Here is a 27,884-nt window from a genome sequence, read left to right on the forward strand (position 1 = left end):
TTCAAAAGAGTTAGAAAAGAGTGAAAGAGATCAACTCAATAATGTAAAATTCTCAGGAGAATGAAGAGCTGCCAAAAGACTTGGGATGGGACAGACTGTCCAGAGAGACTCGTTCTAGACCAAGTACGACTTCAGTCTTTTTCCTCTGCCTAGTAATACACACCTTCCTTGTCTTATGCCAATGTTTCATGCCCATGATTTCAGGAAAACTGCTCTTGAATCGTCTGCTAAATTATTTTTATCATTTATATATCACAGTTTCATTGACTTAACTAAAATATATATCAGTCTCTACCACTCACTCAAACCATGTGTTTTGAGAATTATGTATTCAAGTGAGGCAGTATCAAGGAATAATTAAGATGAAGACTCTTGGGTCAGATTGCCTTGATTTAAAGTCAAAATCCAGCCATGGCTGGTGTGGCTCAGTGGATTGAGTGCTGGCCTGCACACTGAAAGGCTGCCAGTTCAATTCAGTCAGGGCACATGCCTGGGTTGTGGGTTAGGTCCCTGGTTGGGGGTATGTGAGAGGCAAACAATCCACGTGTCTCTCACACAGTGATGTTTTTCTCTCTCTCTGTCTCTCTCCCTTCCCCTCTCTCTAGAAGTAAATAAATAAAATTGTTTATAAAAAATTCATGAATTATGATAAGTTAAAAAAAAAAGCCAAAATCCATACCTTAACAAATACATAAGAGTAGAAAAATTACTTAACTTCTCCATGCCTCAGTAAAATAGGTGAAGGTCCATAACTGAGGATTCTTCCTTTTGGGGGTCTGTAATTGACACTGTCCTATGGGGTGGGGAGGGGGGGGCCTTGTCTGTAATTGACTAGCAGTAGCATGAGGGCTCCCCCTTCTGGCCTCCCAACTCCATTTTTTTTTTTAGATTTGTAGTTCTATTATAGTAACAAATAGTTGTTACACTGAAATCTACATGCATATACAGAATTCTTATATTTAAATTCATATAAGACAATATTTACATTTTAAGTTACAACTTTTGAAGTTAGAAGATGAAGTACAGCTTGAGGTTAAGAACAAAGAAAACAAAAACAAACAAAACAAAAATAGAGTTGACAGTAAAAATACAGCCATCTGTTCTTGACACAACGTGTGGAAACTCTTTGTCAGAAAGCTACATCTTCTTAGTCTGACTGCCCAAATCATTCAAATACGGATGATTCAGTGCCATTTTGCCAGAAATTTGTTTGGCAGGTTTGAAGACTAATATCTTCAAGAGTAGATACAAGCCGTTTTCATCCATGTTTTTGACATGGGATGCTAGACTTCCTGGTTTCCGCTTGGGGAATGTATCCTTGTAGTCCTGTAAATTCCACTTCTGGCTGCACTTCTCATAGTTGGGGATACCTTAAAGCTCTGAAAATTCTGAAGAGTTGATCAGTTTCTGAGTCCTCATGCAAAAGTGTCTTCTTGGTTGCTAATTCTGCAAATACGGTGCTTATACTTCAAATGTCAGCTGGAGTTGAAGAGCGAGCTGAGCCCAGCAATACTTCTGGAGATCTATACCAAAGTGTTACTATTTCATGTGTATATACTCTAATAAGTATTCCAAAAGCTCTGGCAAGGTCAAAATCAGCCAGTTTAATTTCTCCTTTGTTATTTAATCAGTAGCACTTGAGGTTTGAAGTCTCTGTGAAGATCTGTTCTAGACTGATAAAACACAATCCCTTGCATGATTTGGTACAAATAACTCTTTTTTAAAAAAAGATTTTATTTATTTGCGTTTAGAGAGAAAGGAAGGGAGGAAGAAAGAGAGGGAGAGAAACACCAATGTGAGAGAGATACATTGATCAGTTGCTTCTCACACACCCCCAACTGGGGATCTGGTCTGCAACCCAGGCATGTGTCCTGACTGGGAGTCAAACCAGTGACCCCTCAGTTTGCAGGCCAGCACCCAATCCACTGAGCCACACCAGCCAAGGCTGGTACGAGTAACTCTTAACAAGTGAAGAATCGATGAACTGACCAGGAGGGCCAGAATCCAAATATTTCTTTAGATCTATGGAAAGGTATTCAAAGATGATTTATAACTTGGAATCCTACATAAACACATCTTTAAGACTGAATACATTTGGACGACAAAGTTATTTTAATAGAGAAATTTCCTGAATTGCAGTACTGCTAGGAACCCCTTTCTAGTCTGCTTTTCTTCATGGGTACCACTTCACCTGTAGTTTTGTGCCTGTCTATCTTTATGCACAACTCCATAGGTACCTGCTCTAATTTTCTTGGTTTGGGTATAGCCTTCCAAAGTCAATCAGTAGTTATGGTAGATGCCAGCTAATGACCCAGCAGCGGCTACTAAGGTGGTATCACTTTTTCTATCCCAACTCCATGTGAAATGAGGTTACCCTTCATTAATTTTCACAGAGGTTAGTAATCAAATCACTAAATTGCATCCTGATTTCCTCACTGGACCTAGCCTGAACGGAGCCACTGATGCTTGTGATCCTGGACTATCTACTGTAGAGTTACCTCAAGCTGATTTATGTTTTCAAAGTGTAGGTCAGACCTTGTGCTTCCAAATCAAGCATGCAATAGCTAACAAGCTATTCATTATCTATTAAGGGAGAACACCAGGATGATCAAAGTTTGTAAATTACACTCTTTGGGGCTAAGAAACAGGCTGTTTAGCTCAGTTTCCTTCCAGCAAGGGAAAGTGTGCAAATTTCTGAGACCCATTCTTCACTCTGCCTTGTTTTGGAGGGAATGGAGTTTCCCTCCCCAACTGGCTTTTAAGTAGGCTCAACCAATTGGAGGTATCAGGAGAAAATTGAGATTTGGAAGGTGAGAGGGGGAAGCTTAGGTATTTCTTTAAATATTTTAAAAAGTAATGATACCAATTCTACACAAATATTTACAGAGAATACAAAAGGAGGAAGAATATATTAATTTATTTTATAAATCTAGTATTACTTTTATACAAAATCTTGTAAAAACCTAGTAAGAAAGAAATTGTGGGTAATTCTCACTCATAAACATAGAAGCAGAACTCTTAAAATAATAGCAAACCAAATTTGGTGATATTTATCTATAAAACCAGTAAGGAACAAGTAGAAAATAAAAATTTCAAATTACATAATTTAAAATTTTAAAAACCACAAAATAGGAATACTTAGGAACACAAGATGCACAAGGCTTCTATATAAAAAAATCACAAAACATTACTGAGAAAAATTCAAAAGGATTTAATTGTGTATGGATTATAAAACCTATTATTATAACAATATCAATTCTCAGCCCTGGCCAGTGTGGCTCAGTTGGTTGGAGCATCGTTTTGTAAACTGGAAGGTGGTAGGTTCAATTCCCAGTCAGGGCACATGCCTAAGTTGCAGGTTTGGTGCCGGTCAGGGTGTAGACAAGAGGCAACTAATCAATGTTTCTGTTTCTCTCTGGAATCGATGTTTCTCTCCCTCCTTTCCCCTCTCTCTAAAATCAATAAGCATGTCCTCAAGTGATGATTAAAAACAAATCAATTCCCTCCCAGAAGATTTCTAGATTCAGTGGAACTCCAAACATATCACAGCAAGTATTTTCTTGTGTATGAAAACTGCCATATGATTTCACCTTTAACTGGAACATAATCAACAAAAGAAAAAAGCAAACAAAATATAACCAGAGACATTGAAATTAAGAACAATGTAACAATGGCCAGAGGGGAGTGGGGAGGGGATAGTGGGGAGAGGGGTCTACAGGAGCTACTATAAAGGACACAAGGACAAAATCAAGGGGGAGGGTAGAGGTGGGGGAGGGAGGTGGGATTGACTGGGGTGGGGTGGAGGGATGGGGAGAAAATGCAGACAATTGTAACTGAATATAAATAAATAAATAAATAAATAAATAAATAAATAAATAAAATCTTTTTTAAAAAGAAGGACAAGTAAATGCAAGAGGTAACAGGGTCATGTAACAGGAAAAGAGCTTAGCCTTGGAGTCAGACACACCTGGTTCTGCATCTCAGCAACATAACCATCTGTGACCTAGTTATTAACCTTAACCTCTCTCAGCCTTGATGTCTTCATCTATAAAATGGGAATTGTGGGCTTTGGAGTTAGTCAAAGCTGAGTTAGAAAATTAGTTTTGCTATTTACTAGTTGTGTGACATTGAGGCTGTTGCAGCTTTAGTCTAACCTGTTTGAGCTTTAGTTTTTCTCACTAATAAAGTGAACATAATAATAGAACCTGAAAAAAAACAACAACTGACAAGCTGATTTTAAAATTTATATGAAAAAGCAAAAGCCAGGAATAGCATCATAGTCATAAAAAACATTACAGAGGGGAATATTTTCATGATTTTAGAGTATGCAAAATGTTTCATAAATTGGATTAGTTTAAAATTAAGAAATATCAAAAGATGCCATTAAGAGAAAAGGCTTTAAGAATATGTATGTATGTATATGTGTGTGTGTGTGTGTGTAAACAATAATAGCCGCATACACAGACTATTTAAAGAATGCCTATAAATTGAATAGGCAACGCCCCCCGCCAAAAGGGCAAGAGACTTGATGAGGCACTTCACAAAAGGGGATAGACAGCAAACATTTGAAAATATGCTAAACACTCCTCAAAAAATGCAAGTTAAAAATCAACTATTACACATCTACTGGAATGACTACAAATTAAAAATAGTGAAAATGCCATGTCTGGGAAATTTTAAAGCTACTAGATCTTTCAAAATACTGATGATGTAAATGTATATTGAGGCAACCAATTTTAGTCCTTGATATAGGAAATGAAATCACGTGCATATCAAAAGACATGTAACACTGTTCACAGAAGCATAATTCATTATAGCCAATTGGCGATTACCCAAAAATCTATCAAGACAGACAAAAACTAATCTATGGTGCTAGAAGTTGTTCTGTGGTTGACAGTGGGGAAGAGGCAGTGGCAGGAAGGAATTAAGATAGAGGTTTCCGGGATCCTGGCCATAGTCTATTTCTTGAATTGGGTGTCATTACCAGAGCGTGTTCACTTGTGATAAAGTTATTGATCTGTACACTTACAGTTTGTGCACATATCTGTATATATGTTGTACTTCAATACATTTTTTAAAAGCCAAAACGGTGTTATGTGTTTCAAGAACACAAGTATAAGTGCTTGTACAAAGGAACACGTGGAAGGTACATTGAAAAAACATACACTTAGGATACTGAAATGAATGCCTATGAAGAGAACGGGAATGGAAATGGGGACAAGGGTAGAAGGAGAAATGTGCAATTTTGTTTCTTTTAATTTTCTCTCTCTGTGACCCATTCCTCCTCTTATGTTTTTCTGTTCTCTCTCTCTTCTTTATTAGACTAGCTAGTTTATCTTCTAAATTGCTTTCCTTTCATTTTTTTCTCCAAATAGCCGTATCTTTAATTGATTTTTCCTCCCCATGTAATGCTTCCCTCCACTCTATTCTTCACATTGCCACAAGAATTATCTTTCTAAAAATGGGAATTCATCAAGTGCTGTAATGATTCCCCACGACTTTCAGGAAAAAATTGAGTTTTTCAAAACATGTGATAGACCCTTCAAAATCTGGCTCCATTTCCATCAATATGTTTTATTACACTTTTCAAACACAAGCAACTATTTTTTTTATTTTTATTAAATAATTAATCCATTAATAAATATTTATTGAGTGTCCATGTTCCTGAACCTGGATACAGAAGTGAACAAATGAAATTCCTCTTCTTGTTGCACTTACGCTCTAGTGTCAGGTGGGTGGGAGAGAAGGGAGCAGAAATATGAGTAAGCAAATAGGCAAAATGAGGGAGGCTCCAGAGGGTCAAGAGGGATGGGAGGTTGTTTTAGATAAGCAGAAAGAAAAGTTCATTCTGAGGATGTAGTAATTAAGAATGGGCTGAAGTGAGGCCCTGGTGGAGAGAACAACAAGCATGAAAGCCTTGAGGCAGGAACTGGCTCGGTGTATGTGAAGAACCAATGTGGCTGGAGTGGGGTGAACAGGGAAAGAAGTGGGGGAGACAAGGAGAGGTGATCAGATGCCAGATCATGTAGGGCTTTGTAGGCCAAGGCAGAGGCTTGGGGTTTATTCTAAGGGAGACAGAAAGTAATTTGAAGTTTGAGACAAAGACAATTAAATGATTCAATTTGTGTTATCAAATACTTGGGCTACTGTGTAGGGGTCTAAGAGTGACAGCAGAACGGCCACTTGGGAGGCTATTACAACAATCAAACATGGGACGTGGAGAGCGGGCCTAAGAGGATAATGGTGGGAGGTAAGAAATGACTGGATTTGGGATCTGTTTTGGTGTTACAGGCAGCAGAACCTACTGATAGACTGGACGTGGGGCGTGAGAGAAAAGAAGAATCAAGAATGACTCCTAGTCTTGGGTCTGAACAACTGAGTGAATGATAGGGCCATGAGCTTAGAGGATAACTGAAGGACAAGCAGATTTGGGGTGGGTGGGTGGGTGGGTGGGTGGAGGAAACCAAGAGTTTGGATTTGGATATGCTACATTTAAGACGCTTGATAGAGAGGATGTTTTGTACAACAAAGAAAATATAGTCATTAATATTGTAATAACTATGTATGGGGACAGATAGTTACTAGACTTCTTGTGGTGATCAATTCATAAGGTCTATAAATGTGGAATCACTATGTTGTACACCTGATACTTATATAATATATGTTAACTGCAATTCAAAAATATAAACAAAGCAAGACCAAAGAGATCCTGAGAACATTAAAAAAAAAAAAAAAAAGCCTGATAGACTGACCTTCAAGTAGAGAAACTGAGAAATCAAACATCTTAACACAATCCCGAAACTCAGGGGAGAGTCACCAGTGACACCGAAGTCATGAGCCATTCAGAAGAGAGAGGAGAAGCAAAGTCCTCAGTGGAGGGAGAGGGGAAGAGATCAATGAACAAGTTACAAAGCACACCACTTCCATGCCTTGTAATCTGAGGATTAACAGGGTAAAAGGTACGGATGCTGGAGGATTGGTAGATTTGTGGTGAGCAAGTTCCTGATTTTCTCTAAAATCAACAAGCTTATCACTTGGATAGAAAAAGGGAAAGGGATGTTAGATATTTGAAAAGAAAGGAGGGTAAAATAGTGATCTCTAGAGAGTGTGGAATGACTTAGTGTAAATATTCCTGATAAAACTAAATGCTGGCAAGTTTGTGTATAACACTCACATTGTTAAGGCTATGTAAGTAGTCCAGAGGTTTACGCGATAAAAAGTGTGAGAACAGCAATAATTTTCTTTGACAGAATCTTATTGCTGGAAATTGTCCCAAGGCAGGAACTGAAAAGAAAATAGTAATGTTTGACAAATGTTAGTTTTAAGTTTTATTAGTGTCATCGATAAGTTTTATTCTACCTGTTGGACAAACTAAGTGACAATTTATGTAGGAGACCAGTCAGAAGGTTCCATTTCTCAAGCACGAGGAAAGGAGAGAAATTGGCCCCCTATCACCTACAAGCTTCTTCGTACATGTGAGCCATTCCTGGCTTGGCTCCTGCAGATCTCTCTCTCTCATCTCCTACTGGAGTCATTGTACACTGTGCCCTAGAAACACTGAATGGCGTGCAGTTGGCTGCATTCAAGGCATTTGGTTCATTCCTAGCATGGCTCAAAGGACTGTGCTGTCACGAGTTCAGTACCAGTATTCTTTAAAAAGACAAATCCAAGAGACAAAGCATATGGATTCGCATTCTTGTAGCTGAGAAGTTCTACGCAATTTAAATTAAGTGTTCTTTTCTCCATTCAACCCAAGTCAACCACCTGGGAACAGAATCGTGATGCTTCTTGGGTCCCAGATTTGTCTTCTCCTCATCTGGATAATTAATTGAAGGCAGGTTTTCGAACAAGAAGGGCAAGCCTCGCAGGAGGTTTGTGTGATGAGGAGAATGCCCGGGGTTTGTGTCTTGAACATGTCATACAAGATCCCAGCTTTCTCAAGAGGCAACACAGGGCAGTTGTGAAATCACAAACCTAGCATCCCAGCTCTACCATCCACTCATAGAACTTTGAGCCTATTGTTCTCTCTGTACCTCAATGTCCTCTTTGTAAGGATGGGAATAACAATAGTGTATACATACTACAGACTTACTAAGGTCAAATAAGTTTATCTGTACAAAGTGCTTAGAATGGCTCCTAGCGATTTCAGTTGTACTTGCGGGATTTTAGTTTATGAAGATGACAATGATGACACAGGGAGGCTAACGCCACTGAAAGAAGATTTTCTATCACAATTTTCTAGTGGAGCTGAAGACATCACACCGTGCAGGGCCACATGGGGAAACACCAGGGTTGATCAGGTGGCTGAAAGAAGTGAGAGGGGAGGACTGGCCCAGAGGTTTTATTGTTTTTCATGGGGAAGGCAAGGCTGGGCAGGAGAAATTGCTTAGGATTCGCTAGTTTGAATAATTGTAGTGGGCTCTGGGCTATAGTCTCCAGTTGTCTGGTACTTGGCCCTCAGCGATTTAGGGCAGGGGAAATATTATCTCAGTGTGGGAGAGTAAAGTAAAGAAGGTGGTTTGGGGTATGCACTTGGGATTGGTTGGTTTATGTATAAAACACATGTTTTCAGGCAAATTGCTCATTATCTCTGGGAATTAGCTAGCCCTGGGAAGGGCGGTTTCTCCTGAGCCAGCTAGACCCCCAGTATATAAAAACATCAAAAAATACTAAAAATAGAGTTAACACACAAGCCAATGGAAAGTGCTGTATAAGTTAGCTACTCTTCTGCAGGAAATACTGAGCCTTGTTAGAAGTGAAAGACAAGGAGAATTCAAATAGGGCTCAGTGTGAAGGTTTGAGTTGCTTTTGCTTTACTGATGGCAGAGAACATCAGGAAGCTTAGAAAAACTCCTGCCCAGAATTTTCCTGTTGGCTTGTGTCTCCCCTGGCTCTGGAACACTCTAGTTCAATTCCTGTTCCTGACACTGTCCTGTGGACTTAGTAATCAATGCCTTCACTTAAGGATTTTACCTCTTTGCATCAGCTCACTTTCTGGTTTTCATGGAAACCAACCTGGGGATGTGCTTAACTACATTCTTGCTTTGACCATGGTACTAAAGCCTTTATGTCATTACTTATCAACCTTTAAATGAGACAGTGTGAAACTAGTGCCACCAACCCAGGGTAACATAACAAAAGTATAGGGGCAGGTGTGAGCAAAGCATGCTAGTGACATACAGCACCTGGGATGCATGGTAAGGAGTTGTAGAAATACAATTCTGAGGAACAGTGTGGTGATTATTAGAGGGAAAGGGAGTGGGGGAGATAGAAGAGGGGAAAGGGGGGACAAATGGTGATGGAAGGAGAATTGACTTGGAGTGAGGAACACACAATACAATATACAGATGACATGCTATAGAATCGTATGCCTGAAGCCTAGATAATTTTATTAACTAGTGTCACTACAATGAATTCAATAAAAAAGTAAAAATTAAAAAAAGGAAAGAAATACAATCCTGATGTATTCGTTATATCAGTTCTTCTTGACACCATCTGAAAATGGCCCTCATATTTCATCAGTTGCTCATTGTATCTTCCCCAGCAATTAAGGCCTAATTTGCCTTCTAAATTGGTGCATGCCTCACAGGTTACATCTCTTCCTAAGTCTCCCCTGAGCTCAAGAACAAGACTCTTGACAAGCAATTGAATAAGTAGTAGAAGTGAATGGATGTGAATAAATTGGTTTGAGAATTTTTTCAAAAAATACCTGTAGAACTTTCTGGCAACTGACTAGATATAGGGCATGAAGGGGCAGAGGAATGGAGTCTAATGACTTTAGGAAATGGTTGTTACCACTAAGAAAAGAAGTTGAAAGGAAGTTGATTTGGAGAGTAAAGTGAGTCCATATCCAGATATACCTTATTTAATGTGATGTATTATACAAGTAGGTGAGAGGGTGCATGAGCCTGGATGAGAAGATGTTGGAATAGGAATGGCTGTGAAACCATTGAGCAAGGACTAGGGTAGTCTAGTACACATCCCTTGGGTGTGATAGGAAGAAAGATTCCTGATGCACATAGAGACCAGGTGTTCAGAAGTAGAATATCCAAGGTGATATTGTACCTGGACAGAGTTCACAGGACTAAGTTCACAAAGCAGAGGGCAGGCGGTCATATGTAATGTAACGTAGAGGTTATCTGAGACAAAGAAATACATGAGTGTTTGTTTGGCAACACAGGATGTGGTAACACAGGAGCTCTTGGCAAGAACAGTATGAATGGTGAAGTAAGAAAGCCACATTTCAACAATTAAAGAAACGCCTTACCTGGGTTGCATAGAAGTGACTTTTAGGTCACTTAAGAAGTTTCACAATGAAGAGAATGGGCCGAACCCACGGAAGGTATTCAGTATATAAATCCTTTCTGCTTTAACATTGTTATATTTGCATACGGTGATTACCAGAGGGAAACGGGGGTGAGAGGAGATAGGAGAAGGTAAAGGGGAGATAAGTGGTGATGGAAGGGGACTTGACTTGGGGTGGTGAACACACAATACAATGTATAGATGATGCATTGTAATAGAATCGTACCCCCGAAACCTATATAATTTTATTACCCAATGTCACCCCAATAAATTCAATAAATTTTTTAAATAAAAATAAATAAATAAAAGAGTTATATTCTATTTGATTCACAGATATTCTCTTTGGAAAAGAAATTCCATACAAATGAAAAGTTATTGGATTGAATTTGAAGATTAAGGCTAAAGTAGTTGAGAAATAAAATGAAGTTATTTTAGAGAATATTTATATTTAAATGTATTTTCAGCCCTCTTTTATTAAGCAAGATAAAAAGAAGCTATCTGACATGTTGCTAATATTTATCTTTTGCAACAAAAATATAACATGGTATGCCTGAAAAAAATAAAAAGAATCTTATACTGTGTTTCTCTTATATGTAAATTACTATGCTTCATGGGCATAACATAAAAAAATAGATTTTCACAAAGCTAGAAATTTCTGCTATGATTTCAGCTGCCAACCTCTGAATAGCAACTTCACAGAATTTCACAGTACAAGTGAATAAAAACAATAAATATGTGTGAAATGTTCAATATTCATGTTGTAATGTTGCATTATTATCATTTGTGAGGTACATTACAAGTAACCGATTATTAATAAAAGGTAAAGTACCAATGTTTACTCATAGCTGACTTCTTTGCAGGAAATCAGAGAAAAAATGCCCTATCCTTTCATCCTTCAGAGGGACCATTCCGAGGCCCATTTGGCATGGGTTTTTAGAGGGTCCTGAGAGGGACTGAACCCCAGTTGTTCACACCATAACTAGCTTACTAACACATCCTTTACCAGCAGTTCTCTTCATCTGTCTCATTCTCTTTACCCCCTTACTCCTGCATCCTGATACTGCACGAGTCCTAAACCCAAGTCCTTGTTTCAGACTTCCTTTTGTGAGAAATTTTAACCACAACAGTTGTTCTCCAAGTTAACTTTACACGTGTTATGTGTGATATACGGTAATGTAAAAATGTGTGGGGACCCTAGTTATAGGACTTGTGTTAGAAGGTTGACTCTGCCTTGAAGCCCTGACGTGAGAATTCATCCAGGTTGCTTCAAGGTAACTGACTACTTATCACCAACAGCAGGTGCCAGGAATGTGACTTTTTTTCTCTTTTTTAAAATTTTGCACTGGGCAAGTTTTATTAAGATAAAAATAGCAATTTAGTTACGCTATACCTTCTAGGAAAATGTATGTAAAAGGTGTTTGTGAAAATGTTTACCAAAGGCCCTTAGAGATAAGGTCCTCCGGTCTCCTTTTTGCCCCAAACTGGCGCCTAACTTGCCCCAGAGTAACTATTCAGTAACAATTTAGAGTGAGTGTGGCTGTAAGACACACCTTTGGGAATCAGAGATTACTTTTCAAATCCATTCACACATTCTTGGACAGAATTACAAAGTTGAAGTCCAGGAGAATCAAATTATAAAGATTTTCAACCTGCCTATTTTTATGCACATCTAGGTATTTCCTTTAGACCCTCAGAGAATAGCTGTTGGAGAAGAGGTCACAAGAGGAGTATCCCCACGGTAAGAAAACCAGGGGTGATATGATAGCCCTCCGTACTGGGGAAGTCCATATGCGAAGATCCTTCAACAAGGCTAAAAGACACCCAGGCTTTCAAGAGAGTAAGTCATCAGAGGGGAACCCTTACTTCCTGGCGCTAGCCATTGTCATCCAGAAAGGCTGCTCTAGGTCCCAGACCCATGGACTCCTTACAACCGGCTTCCCTATATCTAGGCTAGCAGTGGCTTCTGGGGGGTGTCAGGGACTAAACTGGCATTTTGGTTTTACACACCAGTCTCTTGAGTGTGGTTAATGTGAATACAGTCCAAGAAATAAAGCCCCCTCAGGGGCTAACAAAATGAGTTCCTGGGCCCGCAGGACTAACATTCACCAAGGTGAGGAAGGCACCCTGAGTGAGCCTCCCGCAAGCCAGCTGTATGGCTTCCCCTGGACGGCAATCCTGCTGGCTGTGGGGAGGCTTAGAGTTATAAACGTACACGAGTCCGGCTTTTAAAAACAGGGATGTAAGTGGTTCTAGTGTTGTTTCTTATATGTGGTTATTGAGAGAAAGAGAACTCTTCACAAAAGTGGTCTCCTTCCACTAGTTTGTCCCAAGAGTTGTGTCACATATGCGAATGCAATCAACCACCACCTATTGCAGCTGCTTTCTAGTTAACAGGAAGTGGGAGTTGTTTGAACAATCTCTTGCTCAAAGCCCTTTAGATGGAATTTATAATGGTACCCCAGGAAGTGAAGTTTTCTTGGTTCCTCCACTCCTGTCTCCAGAGCCCACGAGGAGAAAAGGCTCACCCATGTTAACCATACCAGGCCCCAAGCTGTCTCACGTTCCACCAAGGCCTCAACAAAGGTGGAGCTGGTCCTTATGGCCTTCTGGATGTCAGTCACCAGCTGCATGCAGTCCTGGCAAACGTACCCACTGGCCTGTGGCTGGAGCTCTCTGTGGGGGCCATTCTGAGGGTAGAGGAGGAGGGGGATGTTGGCCATGAAGGGAGTCATCACCTCAGCCACGTCCAGTTCTGGGATCTTACTGGACTTGAACTGTTTCTGGTGATTGAACTCTGCCAGGTGCTTCTGAAGAGACTAGCACAGATTGAGAGTAGAGCACACCTCCCCCAGATGGCTTCTTTGTCCTTTAATCATGCCCAGGGTGATTGGGACGTAGGAGTCCACAATCTCCTTGAATGACACAGATATGTCTGGCTTAGGAAGCCAGTCACAGGTCTTCTCCAAGTCCTTGAAGATCTCTTGCTCAGGGGTGTTGTCTTTCCACATGTTGCCAGCTGTAGTGATGACGTCTTTGCATATGTTGCAGGGAAGGATTTTCACGGTCAGCTGGTTCCAGACTGCCTGCGGGCAGTGAGTGCTTCACGGCCCTAAAGTCAGCTGCTGTCTTCACATTCTGGCACCACACTGCTCAGCCTGTGGTGCATTCTTTTAGGCCAAGGACAAGGCCGGCTACAGCCCTGCCCAGGACACTGGCCAAGAGGAAGAGAGGGTGCATGGAGCCACCGGACTCTGCAGTCTGCAATGCCTGTTTTTCTTTGTCAAATTAAATCTTACATCAAAGTGAGTGGTAAGTTCAGTATCAGTCATTCTTCACGGTCCCCTTCCCTTTCTTTGGGCTTTATCAGAATTCCAGAGCTTCGTCAGCTCCAGAATAAACTCTGGCCTTTATTGTGTTGTGATCACTACTGAATATATGCTCAAGCCCCAAGCTTTTAGTCCATGAGTTTTACCACAGAATTACATCTAATTAGACCACATTAGATAGAAGATAGATGGTTCACTTGTGCCCACTCAGCCATGGGGACCTTTGTCATAGATCATCAAACCATGGTGCTTGGGATTCTGTCCTGGCTTAATGCAGCCACCTGTATGTTCCCCGCCTTTATGTGGTTCTGGTTTCTACCAGTAAAAGAAACCCACTACTTCCCCACTTCTCCACAGCTTTCTCCCATTTTTTCCTTAATCGACCTCTCCAGGGACAAGGCTTTTTACTCCTCCAATACTTGAACAACATCCAGCCTTCCTTTTCCCATTACTTTCTTTAATAATGGGCTTAGTAGCATATGAGGAAGCTCTAGATTTTTTAAACAATGAGAACCTAACCTTAGTAACAAAAAAAAAATTTTCTGGGGATACGATGCTTCCACAAAAATCAGTAACAAGTATGCCTTATTCATTTACATGGATATACAATCACATGTGGCATAACAGCTGAGTCAACGATGAACCTCCTATACCCCAGTGGTCCCACAAGCTCATAATGAAGCTGAAAAATTTCTATCTCCTTGTGATGTCTTAGCTGTTGTAATGTCATAGCACAATGCATTACTCACATGTTTGTGGTGATGCTGGTATAAACAAACTTACTACACTGCCAGCCAAATGAAAACATACAATTATGTACAATATATACTACTTGATAATGGTAATAAATGACTATGTTACCAATGCTTACTGTGTCTCTTGATTGTATCATTTTCCCTTGTGCTTGCTTTAATCTCATATTGTTTTGTTCATTATGGCCTTTAAGTGTATCAAATTCACTGCTACTATTGTCAGTAAGAGGCTAGGTCTAGCAATTGACCTGGACACAAAATTTAAAGTGATCCATGACAATGGAGGTGGGAAATCAGTGATGGTTATTGCTTGCCAGTCAGGCATGTCCCATGACACCGTAGCTATGAACTTGAAAGACAAGAGTAGAGTCATGGGAGCTGTTAAAAGAGCTGCTTCATTGAAGGTAACGAGATGAACAAAAATTTGAGAGGAACCTGTATCGGACATGCTCAAACTCATAATGACCTGGGTTGAAAGGCAGAGAGAGAAGTGTTTCCCTCTCAGCACCAGGACAATCATGGCTAAAGCAAAACAGTTGTCTATGATGTTGTAAAAAAAAAAAAAAAAAAAAAAAAAAAAAAAAAAAAAAAAAAAAAAAGGCTGAACCTTATTATGATGTTGAATTTACTGCTAGCTCTGGGTGGTTTAAATGATTCAAAACCCATTATTCATTACATAGTGTGAAAGTGAATGGTAAGTCTGTGAATGCTGATATAAGGCAGTAGAAGAATTTTCAGAAATTCTAATTAAGCTGATGGTGGAGGAAAATTACTTGCCAGAGCAAATACTCAATATAGATGAAATAGTCCTATTCTGGAAACAGATGCCTGGAAAGACTTTCATCCATAAGGAGGCCAAGTCAATGCCAGGTTTCAAGGCTTTTAAGAACAAGATAACAGTCTTGCTTGGAGACAATGTTACAGGAAACAAATTAAAACCCTTTGGGATCTGGTGCAGTGAGAACCCTCCGGCCTTCAAGCATATGCATAAGCACGCACTGCCAATGTACTACAGGAGCAATCAAGCCATGGATGACCCAGCTCCTCTTCCAAGATGCCCTCCTGAATTGCTATGCCAACAAAATGGAGAAATGCTGTTTGGAGAGAAACATACCTTTTAAGATTTTTGTTAAGAATGCTCCCAGACAGCCTCCTTTTATTGGAGATCTTCAATCCAACATCAAAGAGACATTTTCCCTCCAAATACTACCTCTTCGATCCAACCAATGGATCAAGGAGTTATAGCATCTTTTAAGGTCACTACCTGATGGGGACCTTTGCCTAGACTTACACTGCAACTGACAAAGACACTCATAACAATGCTGAAAGGATTACAAAATCTATGCACCAAGAACTATGTTTGGACTTAGGGTAGTGTTGCCAAGGAGTGTACAAGGGCATCTGGACAAAAACACTCAGGAGATTTCTCCATGACTTCAAAGATTGGCCAAGGATAATGAGGTTGCAAAATCAGCAAAGCTGTGGTTCAAATGGCCAAGAACTTTAACCTGGGTGTGGTTGAGGACCACAATGAGGACCTCCTAGGAGTGGTTCCTGAGGAAGTGACTAATGGGAAGTCATGGGAACAGGAACAGGAATGCATAACTGAAGAAGAGGCAAGAGAAAAGGCAACTTCAGGAGAAGAAAAAGAACTCCCAAGAAAATTCACAATGAAGAGTTTAGGAGAAGCTTTTGCAGACCTCAATAAGCTCCTTAAAAAGTTGAGAACATGGTCTCCAACACTATAAGCTTTTCATTCATAGACAGGAATATTCATGGCACCTTGTCAGCTTATGAGCAAACCTACGATGAAAAAAAGAAACAAACCAAGCAAATTACCACGAAAGTATTTCTGAAAAGAAGGACACCTTCTTAAAAAGAGTCTTAGGCAGGTCCCTCAGAAGCTGTTCCAAGAAAAGGCGTTGTTATTATAGGAGACAGTAGCTCCATGCACATTATTATTACCCTCAAAACCCTTCCAGCAGATCAAGACGTGGAGGTGGGAGACAGTGGCATTGATGGTCCTGCCCCTGTGCAGGTCTAGGCTAATGTGTGTGTGTCTTAGTTTCCAACAAAATAAGTTGGTTGCTGTTGGTAAAAATAAATTTTAATTAAAAATACAAAAATGCTAATAAAGATATAAACATATTTTTGTACAGCTATACAATGTACTTGAGTTTTAAGCTAAGTATTATTACAAAGAGTAGAAAAGTTTTCTAAATTAAAATTTTTATAAAGTAAAAAGTTACAGGAGGCTAAGGTAAATCTAGTTTTGAAAAAATATTTTTTATAAATTTAGTGTAACCTAATTGTAGAGTAGTGTAGAGCACTGTCCCAGGCCTTCACGATCACTCCCCACTCACTCACTGACTCAGCCGGAGCAAGGTTCAGTCGGGCAAGTTCCATTCATAGTAAGTGCCCTATGTAGGTGTACCATTTTTTATCTTTTCTACCATATTTTTCCGTACCTTTTCTATGGTTAGATATGCAAATACTTACCATTGTGTTATAGTTGCCTACAGTATTCAGTACCATAACATTCTGTACAGGCTTGTAGACTAGGAGCAACAGGCTGTACCATATGGCCTAGGTGTGTGGTAGTCCATACTGTCTAGTCTGTACGATACTATGCTATGTCAGTGCGCTCTATGATGGCCACACAACAACAAAACCATCTAACGATGCATTTCTCAGAACGTATCCTCATCGCGAAGCCTGGTATGACTATAAATAAAATTGTATTTCTTTTACTGTTTAAATGATTATAACCTCAATCTTACTCTCAGCTTGGCAGCGGTCAGTTAGCAGAAAATACAGTTTTCCCTCTTGGGTCTCCTGCTGCAAGATACCTCAATGACATTTCTCATTGTTAATCTTGTTGTTGATCTTTTCACAGAACCAACTTTTGATTTTGTTGATTTTTTCCAACTGCTTTTCTATTCTTTATTCATCTCTGCTTTTGTCCTTTTCTCTTTTTATAAATTATATTTTATTGATTGTGCTATTACAGTTGTCCTGATTTCTCCCTCTTTGTCCCCCTGCACCCAGAACCCCCCACTCCCTCAGGCAATCCCCCTACCCTTGTTTATGTCCATGGGTCATGGGTATAAGTTCTCCCTTTCCTCTACTGTACCTTACATTCCCGTGGCTATTCTGGAACTACCTGTTTGTACTTCTTAACCCCTTTACCTCTCACCCATTCTCCCACACCCATCCTGAATCTCTTTATCTTTAACCTTCAGCATTTTAATCATGATGTATCTTGGAATGGGCATCTTCATCCACCTTGTTTGGGACTGTCTGTGGTTTTGGGAATTTCATGTCTATTTCACCAAAATTAGGGAATTATTTATCCAAATTAGGGAAGTTTTCTTTCATTATTTTTTCAAATAGATTTCCAATCACTTGCTCTTTCTCTTGTCCTTCTGGCACCCCTATGAAGTGAATGTTGGATTGCTTAAATGGTCCCACAGGCTGCTTATATTATCCTCATTTGTTTTTTTTAATTATCTTTTCTTCTTCTTGTTCTGATTGGTTGTTTTTTTTGCTTCCTTATATTTCAAATCACTGAGTTGATTCTTGGCTTCCTCCATTCAACTGTTGTTTCCCTGTAAATTGTTCTTTATTTCAGTTAGTGTATCTTTTGTTTCTGAATGGATATTTTTTTATGCTGTTGTCCTTACTAAGTTCATTGAGCATCCTTAAAACCAGTGTTTTGAACTCTGCATCTGATAGATTGCTTATCTCCAGTCTGTTTAGCTCTTTTCTGGAGTTTTGATCTGTTCTTTCATTTGGGCCATGTTTCTTTGTCTCCTCGTTTTGTCAGCCTCACTGTGTTTGTTTCTATGTATTAGGTAAAGCTGCTTGGACTTCATGTCTTGGTAGCGTGGCCTAATGCTGTAGGTGTCCTGGAGGGTGCAGTGGCACAACCTCTGCTATCACCCTTGCTGGTTACTCTAGCAAGGTACCCTTCGTGTGGGCTGAGTACACCTGCCTCTTGTAGTTGAGACTTGGTTGCTGTTGGCAGATCAATGGGAGGGATTTCCTCAGGCCAGTTAGCTGCAAGGATTGGCTGTGACCACTTACCATCAACCTCCACCCTCCGTGGAGGATCAGCTGTACAGGGACAAGGTGGTGGTTCTCCAAAGTAGTCTGTAGTTGTCCACTTGGTGTGCTAGCCCCTAGGGTGTCCTGGGTGGTGCAGGCCAAGGTCAGCCCCCACCTGTGTTTTGACCTGGGCCACCCTATCTGAGTTAGAAAGCAATCTGAGATGGCGGCTGCCTAGGATGGGCTTGGAGATTTCCAGATGTAGCCACGCTGTGAGTCTAGGCTGATAGCTCTGGTTCTGGGACTCACTGAAGCCAGTTGTTGCTTATTTGAGAGAATTTAGGAAGTTGTGAAGCATAAGCCAAGACATTCATATGGAAAAGCAGCTTGGGTGGCCCAGAAATTAGGTGGGGCAGAGTCTCTGGGGATCTCCAGGGTCTGGCAAACAGTAGTAGCCAGGTTGATGAGCTGTAGATAAGGTACCAGTCTGCCAGCTCTTTGGAGGGAGAGCTCAGAAAAGGGACAATGGCCTCTGCTTGCCTTGATGCCAGGCACCTCAGCCTCCCCCTACATGTCACTGGTGCCCCTCAAGCTGCCTCCCCAATGCTGGAGCCCAGAGGGAGTAAGTCTGAGTAGGTGAGTCCGTGTGTGGATTCTTTAAGAGGAACTGCTTGGGGCTCTAGAAGTTTCTTCCACAGACTAAATCCCCACTGGCTTTTGCAGCCAGAAGTTGTGGGGACTTATATTCTTGGCACTGGAACGCTGAGCTGGGATGCCTGGTGAGGGGCTGGGACTCTTCACTCCTGAGATATTCCTCCCGAATTTTTATCCACTACATGTGAATGTGGGACCAGCCTGTTCTGTGTCTTCACTCCTCCTACCAGTCTGGATGGATGTGGTTTCTTTAATTCTGTAGTTGTCAGACTTCCATTCAGCTCGATTTCTGTCATTTCTGAGCAATGGTTGTTCTATATCTTAGTTGTAGTTTTGTTGTTGTTATGTGAAGAGGTGAGCCATGTCTCCCTATGCTGCCATCTTTTTTTAAAATAGTTTTTTTAAATATTTTATTTATTTATTTTTAGAGAGAGGAGAAGGCAGGGAGAAAGGGAGGGAGAAGAACATCAATGTGTGGTTGCCTCTCGTGAGCCCCCTCCTGGGGACCTGGCCAACAACCCAGGCATGTGCCCTGGCTAGGAATCTAACTGGCGACCCTTTGGTTTGCAGCCTGCACTCAATCCCCTGAGCTACACCAGCCAGAGTGCTATGCTGCCATCTTGCCAGGAAGTCTCTGCTTTTGTCTTTATTGTTTTTTTTTCCTTATAGCTTTTTAAAAAGTTTTTAATATATAATCTTTATTATATATATTTTTCCATTACCATCTAGTGCCCTTACACTCCCTCTCCCTTCTTCTAGCTTTGGTTTAGCCTGCTTGAAGGTGCAAAGTTAGTTTATCCGTCAAATACAGCACTCTTCACATGGTTCTTCTGAATCATTGCCCCTTGTCACTGCTAAGAAAGCTTGAGGATTCAAATGCATTGTCCATTTCTGAAGTAGACCTTGACTTTTCGACTGTAGCTCTTGATTGGCAGGCTTTTCCATTGCTTCTATACACAGTACTCACTAGTATCACAAGCTTTTTCTCATGCAAACTGAAACAGTGCAGAAGCTAATGTCTGTTGTCCCTAAACCTTCTTCACTTTTGTTGTAGGGCAGAAGTCAGTCCACTGTCTTCTCTATTTTTGATGGTCATAGGCATTTTTTAATCTTAGGGACCAGTTGCCTGTCACCCCAAACTGTTCAAGACCACTGCTTCAATAACTCTGAACGTCAAAGAAGGATCTGGAGCGTGTCCCTCTTGGACACACTAGTTCTCCTTAAATAAATTTTCCTTCCCCTCTACAGTAAACTTCAGATTCTGCATATGTCACACACATACATAGAAATATGACTGAAAAGATTTTCACCAAAATGCTGACAATGGTCATAGAATAGTTTGGGTAGTGTTTACTTACTTTTTTAAAACTTTTATATACTCCTGAATATTTAAAGTGGTGGACATATGTAATCTACTAGCACTTCCTAATCACTTACTACGCACACACACTTCACATTTAATCCTTCACGGGATCTTTACAAAGCATCTACTATTCCTATATTCATTTTACCAACACAAAAGCTAAGGCAGAGAGAGGTCGAGTCACTTGCCCAGGTCACAGAGCTGGCAGTGGCAGAGCCAGGGTATCAACCTAGGCAGCCTGGTTTTACTCTCTATGTATAATGTATAAAGAATTTTTGTTGGGGTGGCTGAAGTAAACCCAAAGATGAATGTAAATTATGCGCTCAATATATTAATGTTCAACTATGAGTGACTAAAAGATGAACACTGTGGTTGGACCACAAAGTGTATTTCAGGATCTTGCCACATTTTCATCACTGATAAAAACCTACAAAGTGTTTTAAGTGCTATTGCAGTGTAGTCTCATGCACGATACAATATTCTCTGCCTTTCACATTTGTTGGTTTGCTCAGCAGGACTTCTTGTTTCCAGAAATTATGCTCTTATATTATTTTGACTCTAGAATCTTTTCCTAGAACATTAGTACAGGCCTGGGACAAAGCTACAAATGCTCACTAATCAGACACTGTTAAATAATAGATCTATAAATAACATGCTATAACCTAAAATGAGTTGTGGCTTTACTGAGATCCACCAGCCAGCCAGGCAGTTTTTAGAAATTACTTTTCAAGTTAAGAAAACGTGTGTGATTATAAAATTAATCACATTTTAAAGCAAATGTAGATGGACAGAAGAGTGAGGTGAACAAGCTTAGGTTACTGGATTTGGGTGGAGAGAACAAAGTAAGGAAATTTAGGTGACTTCCAGATTTTTTAAATTGAATTTACTGGGGTGACATTGGTTAATAAAATTATATAAGTTTCAGTGGTACAATTCTGCAATACGTCATCTGTACATTGTATTGTGTGTTCACTACCCCAAGTCGACTTCCAGATTCTTGACGTGAGTGATCAGGCGTATACTAATGCCTCAACCAGGGTGAAAAAACAGGCGTGGCAGATTGTGGGGAAAATAATGAACTGGATTTTAGGCACTGAGTTATGAGGTCCATGAAGAATGTCTAGATGGGGCTGGCTGGTAGAGGGTAGGAATTACAAGTCTAGGATTTGCAATTGGCTGAAAATTTGGGTGTGGGAGTGGTTAGCATACATATTTTAAGTTGTCAAACTCTAGGCAAGTTACTGAGCCTCTCTGGGTGTTAATACAGTAGTCCCTTCACAGAGACATTAGGAAGATTGAATCAACGCTTGTATGTAGACTGCCTGGCATGGGGGCCAGCACAATGCAAAACTACGGGTCTCCCTGAGAGATGAATCATTGACAGATGATGACAGGTCTAGGTAGCAAGGGCACTTACAGACTTGTCAGGCAAAGAGAGGGAACACCTCTGAATTAGAGCACGTGGACTTCTGTGCCATTACAATATAACTGGACTAGATCGTCCATATCCAAGTTTTCTGTATGTAATAGCTCCTCGGGAAGTAAACAGACCTAGCAGAGAGTTAGTGACAATGAACAAGTGACATAAAGTGTATCAGAGCTTTAAAGGAATACATTCTTGAGAAATTATTACACAACAGAAGACAATATGATGATATACTAATTTACCTATATTGTAAAACTTGTTTTTGTAAGAATTTTAAATTACTTTCATTAATAGTTTTCTACCATAAACGGCATTGCTAGCCTATAAAACACAGTATGTTACAGTGCAATGCACAGAAGGTTTGAAGTCAGGAGACCTGGGATTGAATTCTGGACCCACCATTTACTGGCCCCAAATCCTGGGTTCTATGTATAGATAATGGCAGCATCGCCATCCACCCCATAGTTGAAACATGCAGTCATCTTTTCCTCTTCCTCTTCCGTTAAACCCACAAATGCCACTGATCACCCGGTTATGACAAGTCTGAGTCCTGGTATCTCCTCGCGCTGCCTCTTTGTCCTGATCCTCATTGTGCCTTGGTTGCCAGTGTCGTCCTGTCATGTCTGACTGCTCCGGCAGCTCCCAACTAACTCACCTCATTTAGTGTAGCTTCCTCATCAACGCCAGAGTTATCTTCCCGAAACATTAATCTGCTGACTTTGTAAGCAGTGGCAACACGCAGAGATTTCAAAACCCAACCTCTTTAGAATGGCACAGAGGCCTTTTACAATCTGGTTGCAACGTTGTTCCTGGGGCTCAACCCTATGACTTCTCAGCAGGCACCTGATGCTCTAACCCAGGGCATCAAACTCATTTTAACCGGGGGCTGAAATAATTTTAGGACTGTATAAATGTAACTACTCCTTAACTTAGGGAGTTAGGGAGTTGAATTACATTCAGCCCTTTGAAGGCAACTGCGAGGCGGATGTGGCCGCCGGTGAAAATGAGGTTGACACCCCTGCTGTAATCAGTGGAATTTTCACCATTCTCTTACTGCCTGGGTCTTCTGTAGTTCCATATCCTTATGTATGATTCCCTGCCCCCTGCCTAGTAACATCTTCCCCCTGTACCCTACCGAGCGAATTTATTTTCACTTTTGGAGATCCAGCTCACTGCTTTTAGGAAGTATTTCCCAACTCTTCCGATCACAACTGGAGGCTTCCTCTCTGCTATAATTATTTTACGTACTTAAAATGAACAGCGAGTTTCTCAGTTATTTCTCCATATATCCCTAGAGCCTGGCCAAGGGTATAGTACATAATAGAAGGTACTCAATTTAAAAGTACTTTCTAAAACAGTAATCTTGGACAGATCCCTGCTTTTATGATCCCCAGTTTTCTCATCTGTAAAGTTAGAATATTAATACCTACCTCGAAGAGCTGTTAGAAAATCAAGCCCACTAAATGTATAAAAAATATTTTTGAAGTATTTTAAAACTTGCATAAAAACACTTTGTAAACCATATATTTTTGTAACATTGAACTTTTGATTCCAAAATGGTCTGTCTCCAAGTATCCATTCTTTCCAAATCAGTCTAACACCTGTATAATTAATAGACTTTTAATAAGGCTTGTTGAATTACATCCAGTGCTAATGCATTATGCATTAGCCAGTCTGGCCACTGCAACAAACATAACGGACCAGGAGAACCTGAATGAACAAGATATGAAATTAGCCGTTTTATTTGATCCAGCCTCCCACTCCCCTCCTCTGCGGCTCTCCTCTCCGCTTGGTGGCAGTATCATTCAAGTGCAGTAACAAGAAGCTACACCAGGGGGCTCCCTCTGTTTTCTAAATGAAGCCTGAGGAGGGAAAAAAACGTTCTTCAACACCTGAATACATACTTGGGAGTTCTCGAGTATTCGCTTTCTTTTGGAACAAGGCAGTAGAGAAAACAACACAAACGCCCGGAAATAACACTTTCACTTCTATCAGACTACTATCCGAGACTATCTTAGTTTTTCTTAGTCCGTTAAAAAGCTAGCAGGGGGAATTATTAAACCCCTCTTAGTGAAAGGATTTGGAAACTGTAGGACAACCTATCCCTCAACTGAGGACTCCAGTACATTGTTTATTATTAAAAGAGATTCGAGCCTAGGTTGAACTAAACAGAAGACAAACCTGAGAATACAAATATTTAATTACTATGATCCCAAGAAAATCCAGTGAAGAGCAGGGAGGGGGGTACCTAAATAAATGAAAGTACATTTGATGCTTTTCTTTCTAGAAAATCAGGTGCAAGTTATAACACAAAGAGCCCTAGGTGAGGAGTCAAAGACTGGCTCTACTGCTGGGTAAACCTCCACCTCCTGCTACTTGTGTAGTCGCTCACCTTTAGATCTCGAAGTTTTTACCCTTAAATGGGGTTTTGGGGTGATACTCTTTTAAAAAGTTAACTTTAATGAGATATTTGCATAAATAATCCACCTTTTAAAAATTTATTTATTGATTTTTAGAGAGAGAGAGAGGGAGAGAGAGAGATTTATTGTTACACTTATTTATACATTCATTGGTTGCTTCTTATCTGTGCCCTTGATACAAGGTGCACCCAGGGGGCCCCCAAATAGGGATTTGGAATGGGGTCCAGATCTCAGGGTGTCAGGAAATATTTTTAAAAATACATATAGGATGTCCTTACCCCCACAAGTCTGAACTGGGGGATGGGTCGCACAGAGCAGGGCTATTGAGAACTGTTTTACATAGCAACAGCTTTGTAACTAACCTCAGCCATGGTCATTTAACATATCTATAACTTTTAACTGGTTTCATGGATATGTTAAATAGCTGTGGCCATGCTTTGAGCCAGGGAGATGGGAGTGATTTGGACCCAGGATGTAACTGGGAGGCAGCTCCCCCTGGTTACAGGGCCTGTGTGAGAGCTTGGAGTAGGTTGGGGCCATGCGGCTTTGAGGCTCCCTTAGCTGTGCAGCTCAGGAAGCTGGGAAGCAAGACGTACCAGCAATACAGAGCTCTCTCTTAGCAGTTTGCAAGAATGCAGGAGAGATGCTGAGGGAAGGAAAGGGGTAAAAGGACTCTTGCTGGTGGGCCATGTGAAGGTGCCACATGGTTTTGGATTAACTGGAGATCATGGCGGTGGCACAGCTGATGGTGCTGGGAACCAAAGGAGGCCTGCCACCTGAGCACGGATTACTGGGAAGAACTGGGGACTACCCCTGGGGGGGGTGGGTAGTGCTGAGCTTGTTGATGGTCACTTTGATACCAAGATTGGACACAAATAGGAGAGTAAGAGTTATCGCAAGATTGAGAACAGCATGGGGTGCTCAGCCAACATCGTGTCTCTGACAGATATCAATTCAGTGAAAAGGAAACTAATTTAAAGATGCTTTACATGTAGGAATTGTTTGAAACCACAACTCTCACCCTTACTGAAGGTAAAATGTAGGTGATAGAAGGAATTACTACAATATAGATCCAATGTGTTATGTTTATCAAGGTATATACCAAAATGGAAAGATAGGTTTGAGAAGTTATTCAGAAGCCTGGGTATTTTTAAAACTGGAAGCATTTCAAACACTTACTCCTAATAATAATTCATTCCCCCTTTAACTTGTGATTTAGAAGATTACAGCACCTGAATTTCAAAATATTAGCTCCCTTACATACAAAAGACAAAGTTATTTATTTCTGATCCAAATGAGACAAAATGGGAAAGGACGTTTGTTTGAGTCTTGATCAATCAAACATCTATTACTTTAGACACTTGCTCATCATTTTGGCACCCTCAGCAAACAGTTGCCTTATCAGTGAAAAAGGTGCACTGATATAACAGGTAAAATAGAAATGTGGATCCTAACATTCCTAACAAAACAGTTCTTTAAAAAAAAAAAAATTAATTACCCTGGCTGGTGTGGCTCAGTGGATTGAGTGCTGGCCTGTTAACCAAAGGGTTGCTGGTTCAATTCCCAGTCAGGGCACATGCCTGGGTTGCAGGCTGATCAATGTATCTCTCACACATGGATGTTTCTCTCCCTCTCTTTCTCCCTCCTTTCCCCTCTCTCTGTAATATAATACAGAGAGAGAGAAACATCCATGTGTGAGAGATCACATCAATTGGTTGCTTCTCACCTGCCCTCATTTTTGACCTGGCCTGCAACCCAGGCTGGGAATCGAACCAGCAACCTTTCATTTTGCAGGTAGGTACTCAATACACTGAGCCATACAAGCCAGGGAACAAAACCGTTCTAATCCTGCCACTTGTCATCACCATAGTTTTCACAGTTGCCTTTCTAACTCCTTCTTAGCACAGAATATATGTTAAGAATGTTTGAGAATATATGTTAATTACTGTTTATTATTTTAAAAAGTTTACCAAAATCAATTTATAAGATCTAGAAGAGCCCTACTATGTACTATTTTCCTCGAAATTAATGTGCGAAATGTAAATTTTATAACAGCATTATTTACTTAGGTTCAATTATAATGGGATGTCATGGTAATTTTATGTTGTGAATAATAAAAACATTTTCTTCTTCACTCAGAAAAAGCCTATCTGGCTTCTTTTATTTAACATAGTGTTTGTGAAATGCATTAAAGTAATTTATTTATTGCTGAATATATGCCACTGTATGAATGTATCATAATTTTAACCTTATCCTATTTGTCAGTTGATGAACATTTGGGTTGTTCCCAGGTTGTTTTTCTTTTTTAACTACTATTATTAAATCTACAAGTCTTTGAACAAATTTTCATTTCTCTTGGGTAAATACCTAGAAGTGGGATTGCTGGGTTAGAGAATAAGTGCACATTTAACTTTTTGAGAAGCTACATTGTTATCTAAACTGGCTATGCCATTTCTCATTCCCACGGGTGAAGTAGAGTTCCATTTACTTCACATACTTATCAACACTTGGTATTATCAGTCTTTTTCATTTTAGCCATTCTAGTGGCTGGGTAATGGTATCTATAGAGGGTTTAATTTGCATTCCTCTAATCACTAATGATGTTGGGCATCTTTTCTTGTATTTATATCTTTACATATAAAGATATATATCTATTAGTCAAGAAGATATTTTCAAATCTTTTACCTATCTTTTATTGAGTCGTTTGTCTTCTTATTACTGAGTACTTTGTATATTCTGAATAAATGCCACCTGAGTGGCATGAGACCAAGAATAAAGACTGTATCGTACAGCTTTCTCAATTAGATGGATATCGTTCAATTATTTATTCATTTAAAGAATATTTATTGACTTCTGGTCAAGGTGGCACCATAGGTAAACACAGTTTGCTTCCTCGAACAATTAAATCAAAATTACAACCAAAATATAGAACAACCATCTCTCAGAACTGTCAGAAATTGAGTTGAATGAAAGTGTGACAACTATGGAATTAAAGAAATCACAACCACCAGACTAGCAGGAGGGGCACAGACACAGAATGGGCTGGTCTCACATTCATGTGTGGTGGATAAAAATTCCAGTGGGATATCTTGGGACCAAGAAGTCACAGCTCTAAACCTGACTCCCCAGCCCAGGGTTCCAGTGCCAGGAAGATAAGTTCCCATAATTTCTGGCTGCAAAAACCAGCAGAGATTGAGTTGGTGGAAGAAACTTTGGGAGTTCTAAGCAGTTCCTCTTAAAGAACCCACACACAGACTTACTCAGGTTCACTCCCTCTGAGCTCCAGCACCAGGGTAGTAGCTTGAAAGGCACCAGAGACATATAGGGAGAAACTAAACTGTCTGGTATCAAGGAAAAGCTGGGGGACAGCTTTCTCCCAGACAGAGAGGTGGGCAGAGGCCATTGTCCTTTTTATGAGTCCTCCCACAGAGAGCCACAGAACTGGCAGGCTGGTGCCATATCTGAGACTCCATCAACCTGGCTAACACTGTTTGACTTGCCTTGGAGATCTGCGGAAACTGTCCTGCCCCACTTATGGGACCACCCAAGATGATTTTCTATATGAATGACTGGTCTTGGCTCATGCTTCAC

General features: G+C 40.3%; 1 pseudogene; it reads right to left on the minus strand.

Moving 5' to 3' along the window:
- Positions 1-1,137: 1,137 nt before the first annotated feature.
- Positions 1,138-13,313, minus strand: LOC112303211 (cyclin-dependent kinase 1-like; annotated as a pseudogene).
- Positions 13,314-27,884: the final 14,571 nt, after the last annotated feature.

Source organism: Desmodus rotundus, chromosome 5, assembly GCF_022682495.2.
Source record: "Desmodus rotundus isolate HL8 chromosome 5, HLdesRot8A.1, whole genome shotgun sequence".
Lineage (NCBI taxonomy): Eukaryota > Metazoa > Chordata > Mammalia > Chiroptera > Phyllostomidae > Desmodus > Desmodus rotundus.